Genomic DNA, 14,363 nt, shown 5'->3' with positions numbered 1-14,363 from the left:
CTTGAAATGCACATATCCAATTCTATAATATCATTCTTTTTGCATGTGTATCACCTTGAAAAGTATATTCCAATGCTTTTCAAATTTCATTAGATGTTTGAAGTGACTTTACTTGATTGTATTCACTCTCTAGAAGAGCTAATAGTAAGGCTTCTTTGGCTCTCATGTTACACATGTATAGATCTCTCTCTGCTTTAGTACACTATTTAGATTGTTCTTCATCCATAATCATCTTCTCACTCTTTGTCAAGATTCAATAACCTAGAACCATGCACAATAGATGAGTCTTTATCTTCTCCTTCCAATTGTCATAGTTGGCAAAGCTAGTACTATCATTTTTGAAAATATTTCCCATCGATCTCCCAAAGCTATTAAGCTTATCTGTCAAGGACCTCATGCTCTGATACTAATTGTTAGAATATATAGTCCATTGATATAACTGACAGTGGGGTGGGGGGTGAATCAATTATCCAACTATTATCACAATTATCAACCTTAAATAAACTTAACCATATGAGCAATATAAACTAAAACCACAACAAGATACTCATACACAATAACACCAAATATGTTAACTAGGAAAACCCTTGATCAAAGGGAAAACCTCAGTGAGGATGGTACCCACAAGATGATGTACTAATATAAATATTCCTTATTAGAGGATGGACCCTATGAGGAGTCTATTACAAAATTCAGTATATATAAGTCCCTATTAGGAGACTTTGAATCCCTATTAGGAGATTCCAACCCTGTTAGGAGTTGTGGAAGATAGTTGGACCCATTGACCAAAAAGCTTCAAGGTTAAGACCAATGAACCCATTTTCCAAAGGATCTCTGTATTACTCCTTGTAGAATAATAGAAATGAAGTGTGCTTCCTCCTCTATCTCTATCTTGTCAACCAAACTTCTTCTTCTTCTAATCTTGTAGCCAATTTACACAATTCACATCCAATAATCCCGTAGATCACTTACTCGCATTCAGTAAGCACTCTTCTCATTTTTGCACTTCTCACTTCATACAATAATGGATACTTTACAAACAAGTAAAACAAATTTCCTTTATACTATATCTTCATTATAATTCCTTGAGTCAGCCTTGAGGCTTTCCTAATTAATTATTATAAGATAATTAATTAATTATAATTACAATAGCACTATCGGCTCATAGTCTATACAAATGTTCACATCTATGATACTAGGGCTTGCACACTCCTTGATGTCACCATATGACTATCCTCTATCACTCTATGACAACACATTTCTTCATTGTATCTCAGATGTAAGATAGAAATCAAACATCAGAATGTTGTTCTCCAATACTTTGTTTTTGTAATGATCTCAATAAATCATGTATAATTTTTGTATGGCTTTAGCTTAGACTCTATGCACTTAACCACATCATTAAGACATAATTTGGAACATGTCCTTCATTTTGCATCACCTGGAAATCAAATCATTATCTGTACTAGTAAGATCTCTAACTATTGTTCTCCCAATCTTTACAAAAATAATGCTATGTTGACATCAATGAAAAACACAATCATGAATGCAACATGTCAATATTCTCCAATTCTTAGGATACTCCCACTATGTAGTATCTCAGAATTCATGCTAACAATACTCATATGTGTTGTTAATGAATTCTTTCCCTAAAATTATAAATATTGCCCTCTTAAACAAGAAATGGGAGTGAAGAAGGACAATCGAAAGATGCCAATCAAAGATGGGTTCATCAAAAGTAGTTTGGGTCATTGGTACCTTTTGTTTGATCGGAGAATTCATAGTGGGGGATTGAGGCTTAGAGAGATATCAAAGAAAATATATAGAGGAATGATGAACAAGCACATGAGTGAGGGAGGAAGGGGGGAGGAGGGAACACAATGAGGAGACTAGTGACAAGATAGAAGATAAAAAAATTGCACATCGAGCAAAGAAGGGAATGAACCGAACAAGAGGTGAAAGAACAAAAAAAGGAAAAGGACCCCATAGGGAGGAGTGAAGAGGAAAAAACCAAGGATAAATTTAGTGGTGAATATTTTCCAACTAGTGAATCTCACTCACCGATGACCCCAAATTTGGCAAAACAAATTACACTTTTAAGGTAGTCATATCACCCAAATTTAATGAAAATTGGGTCCCATGATTCAACCAATTGCCAATAATGATACAAAATTATGTTAATTTTAGTGATGTCTTCGCCAATAGAATTTAATCTTTTCAATTGATACATTAAATATTTTCACCTACAATTTCCAAGGCTTGCCTTTATTGATAGTCATATTTGCCATTGTGTGGTATAAATTTAAGTCAAGTGAGAGTTTAAGTACATATATGTGACACATGTCTCCATTTTGGAGAGTTTCCTTGGAGCTTTATATCCTTTCTCACTTTTTCCTGAAATAGATATTATTGTAGACACGTGTCTTTATTTTGGGAACTTTCTCTACAACATGGTGTCCTTAGATTTTTTTCTCCACAATAGGATTTGGGCCATTGATTAAGGACTATCCAATAGCTATAGAGATGGGGTTTCTATATGTTATATGATATAATATTAACTTAGGCTCATTTAACCTTCAAGTTTGATAGTTAATTATGCTCCATATAATAATAATAGAGTAATAGTTTCTAGGTATCTGTACTTATGAACCTATGACATATTAGCTTGGATTTTCTTCAATAATTAAAGGTTTCCCAATATTTTACAGAATTTCAATAGGATTTAAAATAAAAATCATTGATAAGATTAAATTTTTTCCTACTTTGAAAAAAAATTACCAACAGAAAATAATTTTTTTCCCTAAAATAATGCTGGATTAACCAATTTTTTATAGATTTTTCAGAGGGGGGTTTCTTAAAGTTATCCCTAGAAAAAACCTATAGAGAATATGAAACAAGGGAAAGATTCAACCCAACTATAGAAAAAAAATCATGACTTAGAAGGACCAAAGATGCAAAATCCAAAAGTCTAATTCCATAAACAATGTCCATACATAGAATTAAACTACAATAACACATTAGAAGTCCAAAGAATCCTACATGGAAAGGCCAAAGGAATCATAGTCCACAAAAAGTAAGTTTTATGAACTTCATTCATTCTACCAAATAAGTTACACGAACCCATCAGTACCAAGTATTCTTGAGAATATTAACAATAAAATAATTGAACATAAAAATCAATAATAGTTGGCCAAAAAATATAGAAATAAACTAAAACATAATAGAGTTTTTGTATAAACTAATTAAAACATATGATAATGTAAGAAGGACAGACCAAGACTCAACACTAGCCCAGATTACTAATATTGTTCTTCAATCTTCCAAAAGACCATTATGAGGTCGTCAACCTCATTGATGTCAAATGTTCTTGTAGTGCGTCTCCCATTTGATTTATGCAAGCCATCCTAATAGATGCAACCTTGATGATCATGCTTGGTGAGGGATCGTGTTTGGGAAGATGAGTGGTCTAAACCCTTGGGGTGATTGGATTTATGTTATTATATTAGTTGCTTTGATTATGCTTTTGGCTAATTTATGAGATTATGATGTGATTTATGGTTCACTAAGGTTTGTGCTAGTGGTTACTAGGATTGATGTGGTATCATTATGTTGTTTCATAATTACCTTGAGATGTGTGCAAAGAATTCATGGTGTACTATTATTGTGCTACACTGGACTAGGTTCCTGTAGCAATGGTTAGCCATGTTTATGACTATGTTCTCTTATGTGTCTTAAGTGTCTTTTCATGTTGTTTAAACAACCATTATTAAATACTTAAATAATTAGAAATGGATTACCCATGTTGGATTCATTGGTTTTGTGTTGTGGATATTTACCTTGTTATATTTTGATCCAAGAGATACTTGTTATACTTTGATTTTAGTAGCATAGATGCTTTCTTGCTATGCTACTCAGTTTATCATATTTGCATGATGATGCCATTTTGAGATGACATTTTGTCTTGTGATGATGTTTGGTTATCTGGTATTTGGACATATCTTTGATAAGGTTTATGAGGTGGATTTAATGCTATGGTTATTTACTCCATTCTTGGTTCTTTATGCTTTATGTGAATGTGAGTGATGTAAATAGATTATTTTAGAATATTGAATAAATGGTTAAATTAGGTATTAAATTCATTTATTGCTTTGGCTATGTTATTATATACAATTGTACTTGATCGTGTATTTAGTGTGCAGGATTTATATTCCTAATAGTGGCACATGGAGTTAGTGATTCAACCGTTCATATTTTACCAATGTCATCCTTGTATGGTCAGTGTATCCTTATTTTAATTATTTAATTAATCCCTTTGGTGATTATTAAATCCAAACTCATTTACATTATGTGATTAGACCAGTGAGTGTGACTGTGCATTTAGAGGTTCACATTGTCACGAAAGTTATTAAGGAAATTTTTGCATATTGGGGTTTTTGGGCTTTATTTAATTGATTTTAAATTTATGGAAGCTTTTCCATAGATGGATTCTGATTTCTAGGAATAGCTTATTTTCATTTGGGTCAATTTGGGGTTTAACTAGGTTGGTTGGTTATTTTCTCTAATCGATTATTCACTCAAAAAGTGAATAAATATCTAAAAAGGAATTTAATTCCTCACTTCTCACTTTTGAATTAGAAAGTTTTAGAGTAAAACCCAAAATCCTCTTCATGAGGATTTACTATTTTATTCATTGTGGGAGCTATAGGCATGGGATCATCATGATATTGGTCTCATTGGATCCAGCTTGGGGAGACCTTGGATTGTCGCAATTTTCGGCTACTTCTCTAAGCTTTATATTTTGTGGTTCAGATTCCCATTTTGCCCTTTTGGTTGTAAGGTAGGGCTCTTCTATTTTATTGTTTTTTCTCCATTTCAGCTTCTATTTTTGGTAACCATTTGTTAGGAGGCTAAGAACTAGTGTTCCCCTTAATTTCTGTTTGTTGGTTCTACCTGGTTGGTCAGGTATGAACATTTTCCCTATTTTTGAGATGGGGGTTTGGGGTTTCATGCCATTATGCTAATCATTTTTGCATACAGTTTCTGAACCCAAATTTTATTGGATTTTTAGGGTTTTTGTGCGCAAAGACCAAATGGATTTTAATTTCAAAGTTTTTGACTTTTGAGGTTTTTTCCTTGGTTTGTGTGCCACCCAATTTTTGCTAGTTTTTCTTAGCATGATGTTGGTCGTAGACTTAGATTATCCATAAGATGTTAGTTAGACTATTTTTGTACTTTTATGTTTGTATTGGGATGTGTGCCACATCCATACTCCTGACTTTGTGTTTGGTTGAGTAGTTTTACACTTGGTGTTATTGTTCCTTTTGAAACCTTGTTATTGTTTTGTGGACACTAGGATTTGTGTAGAATCCATACTCCCAGATCATAGAATCCATACTCCTAGATTGAGGCTAAATGAGTGCATTCATGATGTGTGGTCTTGTTCCATCATTAGGATTTGTGCAAAATCCATACTCCCGGATTGAGGCCAGTTGAGTGATTTGATGATGTATGGTTTTATTGTCTTGGGATTCATATAGAATCTGTTCTCTTGAGTTGTTTTCGGATGAGTGATATTTTGCTTGTGTTTTCATCTAGTCCTTGTGTTATGATCTTCATGATGGTGGTGCACCACACATGAGTACATGCGTGCACATTTTTTAGGTGACTAGCAAGGCCCGATCTTTCATGGTACTTCTAGAAGTTATGGCCATTATGGTTGGGTTGGAAATATGCATTCCTATGGGTACTCATCATTGGATGAGCATGGATAGGGTAGGGTAGCATATGGAGGGGCTTCTATCTTGTAGCCTAGTGTCTATTTCCTGATTGGCAAAGGAATTTTTATATAAGTGATAACTAAATAAAAATATTGAGTGGTAATAAATTTAAGATAATTAAAACTAGATTGTGCGCCTTTAGTTGGGGAGAGTAGCTGCCAAACTGGCTTGGGTTGTTCAATGCCAAGCAACTCTCCATGATGTCAACCCCTACTTAGTAGCCCATTAAGTGTCTGACCAGGACCTATAGTTTATGTATTATCTATGTTCTTGGTTTTAGTCATCATACTATCTAGCGTGAGTGTTAGCCATCAATGTTTTCTTTATGTGTGTTTGTGGTTGGATCATAATCTTCATCAACATGGTGGGAATGGACCTATGGGTTCCACATGGTTGGGAGTCATAGCTAGCTATACCACTACTAGGGACTAGTGTACAAAGATGATATTTTATCCTAATGTGACTGTTGTTGGATGTTTTCACTTGATACTTTGGGTTCCAGAGTATACTTTCTTGTGATTTATGCTTTTATTGGAATGCTTGGATATCATCTTTAGATGATGCTAGTTTATTGACATACTCTTATAATATGAAGTTTAGCATATGTTAGATGATGAGTTTGATTTGTAGGATTATCTTATGCTTTAGTTCTAGCATGCTAGATTTCCTTATTCTTATGTTGTAGCACATTTTAGTAGTGATTTCCTCATAAGATAACACTAATGATATGGTCAGTAGTTTCGGATGTTATGCATGAGAATGGATAGGGCCCACGATGGTCTTATGATGCTATTATGGTTGGGAGGAACTAAGTAGTTGGTTTGGTTGTTTAGCTACTGCAATGTTATTTCTATACATTGTGATGTTTCTTTTAGTATGCCCTTTTTACTGCTATAGTTTAGATGGATAAATGTTCCTCTTTCTTGTTTCATGGCATCTTGTTGTTTATGTACTCGAGTGTTCATTCCTCGATCTATGTGGATTTGATACTCCCCAGTGTGGAGGTTTGATTTCCCATTTTATCCCTTGTTTTGGCCCTTAGAGTAATTTTTTCTTTCTCTGGGTGACCATGCATCAACATTGGGTGATACTTTAAAGTATCACACATCCAAAGGAAAAGAGTCGTGCGATACTAGAAAGTATCACATGCCCTTGTAAACCGTATCGTGCAACACTTTCTGATATTGCATGCCTCTTGGAGAAAGGTCATACAATATTGGTAAAGTATCACATGCCTTCTTGAGAAGTGTCACCCAAACCTTGATTGTATCACATGCTTTCATTAGAAAGGTTGAATGATACTAGAAAGTATCATACTGTGCTAACTTAAAGTATCACCTAGGTTTTGGAAAAACCTATCCGAGTGGATAGTGAGCACCTTTTGATTTGGCTGGAAGTTTTTCGAAGGTGTTTTGGCTACCCTCTATGGTGTTCTAGAATACCTTGGAATTGGATTTTGAATTCAGAATGTTTTAGATTCAGAATCACTTGCATTCTTTTGTGGTTTGTCATTTTTATTTGGTAGTGGCATTTGGAGATTCGTTGGTTATTGGGATTGTTGGTAAAGTTTTTCATTGTGATCTTTGTGATCCTTGTATGATCTTTGTGATCCTTGTGTGATCCTTTTATGATCTTTGTGATCATGTGCATTCATACTTGCAAAAGAAAAATCTTGTCTTGAATTGAATCCTTAGTCTAAGGATCTCTGGGAAGGGCATCACATCTAGTAGCAGAGCCCATGTTCAAACATTGGGATCTCTATGTATATGTTTCCCATATGGTTGATGTTGTGTTTGTGTGAGTGTGAGTTTCTTGGTGAGAGCTTGTGAGTTTTATTGCTTTGGTATCTAATTGTGATTGACTTTCTTATTTAGTAGATGTGACTAGAGCAATGCAAGGAAAAGGAGGTGAGTCTTTCATTGTTTTTTAGGTAGAATCAATGTGCCTTAGTTTGGTTGGTTGGTTGTGTGACTCATTTTAGATGGAGTCATTGCTTGGTTTCCATGTGTTGGCTTTGACTGCCTCTTTTGTTCTCCTTGTGGAGTAAGGTGCATTATTTCCCTATTTTATCCTATTTGTAAGTAAATAAATTAATCTTATTTGTGATTTTGTATATGTTAATATAGTAATGAAATGGTTCCTTTCATTGAGAAATGAGTTTTTATTTTGAATCATTGCAAATAATTAGGTTTCGCATTAGATCCTTTGGGTTAATGACTAAAGTCTCCAGTTTGATTGCTTCTTTAGCTTATGGAAATTGTATTAAATGGATGGATATCTAAATGCTGCATTTCATGGAAAAAAATTAAGAAAATTATTGTGGTTTGCATGTGCATGAGGTTATTAATGGTATATTGCTTAGTGTGTGTGAGTGTGTTCTCTAATGCTACTAGGATGATGTATCCATTTGCATTCTGTGGTGGTTTATCCCTCTTGTGTGATTGTTCTTAGTCATCACTTATAATGTGATTTGATTGATGCCTTATTTTATTTGGCTAAAGGTATTTTCCTCATGTTGTTGGGCTAGCATTGGTTTTTAGTATTTTACTCTCTTGGACTAGTCATCAAATTTTCTCTATCGTTGTCTTTGTGGTTGTTGTCACACTTGAATTATTGTTGAAATGAGCTCTTTTCTAATTTATTGTTGGATTTGATAATTCCCCCATTTGGAATTTTTATTTTGGTTCATGATGACTATTATGAATGTGTTTTACCACTGCCCAATTGTGTGTTGTGACTCTATCATGTTCATCTCGAACCTCTGGTAGTATGTACAAGGGATAATATCATAGAGAACATACTAATGTGTTTATTATAGATGTGAATTTGTTAATATAATTATATGGTTTAAATGATGATTAAATGTAATGTATTCTGGAAAGAAAATTGAAAAGATATGTACTTGTTTTATGGTAAGTGAATCTTGAACCCTTCCTTTGAAAACCTTTACATTTCATTATGCATTAGTGCTTGTGTTATGTTTAACGAATAAAATTATGAAAGAGAAGTAATGATTTTTTTTTCATTTTGTGAATTACCTTTCATTTTATGTCTTATGGTATTTTGGGCATGTGTGCTCTTGGGTTGTTTTGGACGTTTCGTCTGTTGCTTGTCTTGGTAACCGAGATGGTTTAAGTTTCGTATGATGTTTTATCTAGAGTGGTGATTCAAACTCTTAGATATTAGGACTCTCTAAGCTCCATAATTTTGTGGGCCTCATTGATATCTTTCTGATGCTTTTCAAATGGAGTCAATTGGAGTTCGAATGTGAAAGTTATGGCCTCCAAATTGAAGGTAGTTTTTGTGTTGATTTGAAATTTCGCATGAGAAACAAGTGGTCATGTGTTTTATCACCTGGTCCATTACATTTTCTCACTTGGTTTGATGAGAAACTTTGCACAAGACTTTGTTAATGCAAAATTTTTCCTAGGGAACAACAAGCAACTCTTTCACACTTCTAAAGGTGTAGATCAGTGCTTTGAGTACCCTTTATTGAGTAGAGGCCAATTCAATCATGAAACATCACAATTATGGCCCTTGGAGAAGTTTCACTCTTCATGTTATTCTTAGGGAGGTGTTAAAAAATCTTCATAATCTACTACGTACTTGTTGGGATTCATGCTTGGTTTCCTATATCATTATCCCACCTTTGTGAGAAGAAGTATGGAGTATGAGTGTTTCTTGCTTGAGTTGGATGTTGCCTTGTCATCTAAGAGTGACTAAGTATTTTGGTGAGCCTAGATTCTCCTTTTTGGACATTGACTTTGGCGCATCTCTGTATCCTTTTCTCTCTTAAGAAAGTAGGCTAGTGTGGTTATGCCACTAGCTCAGTTGTGTTGATTGATTAATTTGATGGTTGGTGGAATTGTGAGATTCCCTAATGTGTCTTGGGTTAATTTAGTGTAGAGGTTGAGAGAGACTCCCTCTAAGCCCTAATGCTCTACAGTTTCAATCTCTCTAACCTTGTATCTTTTAGAAGATTGTCTTAGTCAAGTTTCCTTTAACGATTGGCTTGAGGCTGGAGATTGAGTTTAGTAGTAGGATGGGTGTAGTATTCTTAGTAGGTTGCTAGAAGGACATGGTATCATATGAGTTGGTATGTTGATATTACATGATTTTGTCCATTGATGAAATTCTTTGCAACCTTATGGAAAGGTGATATTGTGTCTAGTTTAGTTATGTAAGTAGAGTTCCTAGTGATAGTTGAGCTTTTGTACCATAGATATGATGTGATCCTACACTTGGTGGTTAGTACTGGTGAGTATCCCTTGGAGTGCACACTTTTGTTGGTAAATTGTCATCCTTATGTTCTAAGGGTGAGTTTATGTGGATTCAAGGATGCTCATGTTTAACAAGATAGTATTCTTGGCATCTTGGGATGGTTATTCTCCATATTCCAACTCTTGTTGGAAGTACATAGTGTTTTGACTAGGGTTAATGGTCATGTAGTAGGTGCATGTCATAGTTGGGTACCTATTGACAAGATAGAGGGGATTTTCCTTTACCTTGTTTTGTTGAGCCATGTATATTTTAGGATAGGGAATCTTCAGATGAGAACCAATGTTAAGGACTATATTTTCTAGCCCTTCTAGCCAAGAAGGGTCAAACAAATTGTGACATAGGTGAAGGATTTTCCACTGACCAATATGGGCTTTAGCAAGACAAGCTATGAAAAGACCTAGAATAAGGTGTTGGTACACCAAATAAAATCATAATTAAAGACTTTTTCACCTAAGACCCTAGTGATGGTGGCCCTAGACATGTCATCTACTAGGTTGAGGATCATATTCCAGTGTTCGGGTTTTACATTCCCTCTAAATGCCATAGTCCTGGTTTCAAAAGCATGAAATAAGTTGATAGTTATCTCCATCTAACCTAAGGAATTCACCCAAAACCACTTATCATTGTTGCATATATGCCAGATGTAGTGAAATGAGACTCAGCTATAAGAATATATTATCTAAGTTTCTTAGAACCTTCTAAAGAGCATTAATTAATTGATTGGTGTGTGAGCCTAAATTTGTGAGTGAATTGTAGAAGTGACAATTATGAACTATAATATCTATCATAATAATAATGATAAAGATGTAGTTGATATGCTGTGAATATTATTAATGATGTATATTCATAAATGAAGGGCTAGATTTAACCACTCCATACCTTACTATCAGACTGAGTATAGATGTTGAACGTGATGGCTAGAGCGTACATTAATAAGGGATGGAGAGTTATATATAGGAAAATATATGAATTTGAGGGGAAAGACTAATGCAATTTAAGGAACTATATTATAACAAGATATTACAAAGTCTCAATTTTAACCAAATTAATATTTTATAATGAATCAATGTTCAATAATGGAGTCTTCACCCATGACCCCCTGATTGGCCAATTGATTTGCTTCTTTGTTGCCTTTTTGGTATATATGTTGAATTCTATCATCTTTGAATTTGTCTAGAAGGGGAAAAATGGTCCCTAGTTTAGAGTTGATGCTCTAGTTTGGAGTAGAGCATTTTCTCAAAGCGTTTAAGATAATCTAGGAATCTCCTTCAATAACTAATTTTTTAATTCTCTTTTGTGAGATTTTTTTGAAATCTTCTTTTAAAGCTTCTAATTCTGCCATGTTATTTGTTGTGATGCCTACATATTTTGATAATTTTACCATCCATGTACCATCATTTTCCCAAATGATACATCCTATACCTGCTTTTCCTAGATGACCCTTAGAGGCTCCATCAAAGTTAAGATTTGCCTAGCCTAACGATGGAGGGTCCCATATGATTTTTTATCATGCTTGGGAAATTTTTTTGGAGTATAATAAGGATGGTTTAATTAGATTAGTCCATATTTTTTTCATCTTTGCATCTCAGTCTGAGAATGCGCCTTCTTCTAAGATAGTTTTTCGAAGGAAATTGTTCATATTTTCTAAAATACTTATTTCTATTTAATTAAGAAGAGAAGAGATGTCCATATTAATATTATGGAAAATTCTCTTGTTTCTCTACTTCCAAATTTCCCATAATTTGGAGTATATTTTTTCCTATTTTAATTAGACCAACATTTTAAAAGTTTCTCTAGATTTATTGGGAATGGAGCAATACAATTTAATTTTTTCTTAAGTCAGTCCCAACACTACCTAGAATAAGGAAATTGGTAAAACAAGTGTTTTACATTCCCTATGTTATCTTTACATAGAATACATCACGATGGGCCTTTGAATCCTAGTCTAGTAAATCTATCTCCAGTTAGTATCCTTTTATGAATGATAGCCCAAAAATAATACCTGCCTTGGGTAGACAAGATGGATCCCAACAAAGGTTATAAGGTATGTATGTTTCAACTAGATTGTGAGAGTTGTTTAAGATATCATATCCCTTTCTAATGCTAAATTTCTCATCTTTAGATGGGCCCCATATTAATTTATCCTGTCTATTTTTGTATGAAGTTGGTCTCTAATTAGGGGAGTTTGTGAATTTTCTACTTCATTATGAGATAGATTAGTGCCCTTTAGTGATCTCCATTCCCAAACTGGATCTCTATTGTTTATGGTTATATGCCTATAATCGAAGATTTATTTTCCCCATAATCAAGTTAGAGTATTTTTTGATGTTTTTTAATAGATTGTAATTATCTGGAGAAGGAAGATCATCCCACGAGTCTTCCTAGAAGAGGGCTTCCTCTCCATTCCCAACATCCAAGGTTATATTATTACTAATGAGCAAGTGACATTTGATTGTAAAATTCCAGATATTGGATCCTTTAGGGGGGCATTTAATCTGGAAAATCAAAATAGGATCATTAGTACCTAGGCATTTGTGATAAATGATTTTGGCCCACTTACTATCTTTTTCTTGATATAAATGCCAAATATGTTTTCCTCCGAAAACTTCATTTTGCCAACTTAAATTTTTTTTACCAAGTCCTTTGTATTTTTTAAGTCTGCAAATATTTTCCCATTTGATTAAGGTGAGTATATTTTTCTCTTTTCTGTCATTCCAATTTATTTTTTTATCTATACTCTCTAGTTGTTTGTTAACACCTTTAGGAAGATGAAGGTAAGATATTTGATATGAAGGGATAGCAAAAAGGACTACTTTTATTTTTGTGGCTCTACCTACTTTAGTTAACCATTTTCCATTTCAATTCATAATTTATTTATCATTTTTTTTTCTAACATTTGATTCTATGTAGTAGAATTCCTAGATTGTTTTTCTAGTTGAATGCCCAAATAATTTCAAGGAAAGACTCCTTTTTTGAAGCCCATAAAGTTTTAGATATAATTTTCAATTGTTGGTGGAGTATTAATAAAAAAAGATCTCAGATTTTAGAGTATTTATGTTTTTTCTTGAAGCTGTTTTGTAGTCTTAAGTTATTTGTTTGAAGTTCTTGGCTTCTGTTAAGGAACTATTTCTAGACAAGATAGTGTCATCAAAAAAGTGCTAGTGGGTTATATTTAGTTACTATTACTCTTGTGATTTTGCCTTCTTCCTGTGATTTTTTTTATTGATCTGCCAAAGGCCTCGACCATTATGATGAATAGAAAGGATAAGATAGGGTCACCTTCTCTAATGCCTCTAGAGATGTTAAATAATCCTTCTTGGGTGCCATTTACAAGGAGATAAATTTTAAGTGTAGACATACAATTAAAGATTAGATTTACCCATTGGTGGGAGAATCCCAAGGCTTCCATAGTCTTACATAGGAACCCCCAATCTACCATATCATAAGATTTTTGAATGAAGATATATTTTTTGTTAATGAATGATATTAAACTGTAATGAATGAAATGGCTTCTTTTGATATGTTGTGGAAAATCTAATTAACATATGATAGTTATAAAAGGATAAATGTATTAATGAATGATATAGAGTGTCGTCAATGACATGACATATATTTTGTATTTCTTTTCAGTAAATTTATTTTTATCCCTACCAAAATTAGTATAGGCCATTAAGATTATTGAAAAATGTGAATTATAAATCTTTAAAAATTAAAAAAATATGTAAACATTTGAAACTCTATTTAACTTTTTAAATTCTATTAGATGATTGGTCAATTTAATTGAAAAGGTGATTTGAATGGATGCAATAGTATCCTCACTTTGGCAGGAACTAACAAAACATATCTTATACACACGTGACCTAAAGAATTATATGAACAATCGTATAATTTTTTCTCCAAAAAAAATTTATAATCACTAGCAAAAATTAAAATGACCAATATAAAATAATATTATATTATTATTTTTTATAGAAATTACTAATGAATTATATTAATTAACTAGATAATAGACAAGAAAGAAATGGTCTAAGTGTGAAATATAAACATATATACTATATGAGAAATTCAAGTTTAATAGGAATATTATCAAATATTTTAGATTACGCAATTTATTCATGTTTTACCAAAAGTAAATTAAAAATTGAAAACATAAATCTATTGCTAATGATAAGTAATATCATAGACTCACTGATTTGAAAATTATTCTTAATATTTAGGTGTAATATTTCAGATTGCTAGAAAACTCTAGGAAATTTGTGGCAGAAAATAACATTATTTTTGGAGTATTCGCCATAAGCCAAGCCA

The sequence above is a fragment of the Cupressus sempervirens genome, chromosome 1 (genome assembly GCF_028749045.1).
Source record: "Cupressus sempervirens isolate cs-2001-9-10 chromosome 1, ASM2874904v1, whole genome shotgun sequence".
In the NCBI taxonomy this organism is placed as follows: domain Eukaryota; kingdom Viridiplantae; phylum Streptophyta; class Pinopsida; order Cupressales; family Cupressaceae; genus Cupressus; species Cupressus sempervirens.
Note: the sequence above shows the minus strand (reverse complement) of the source record.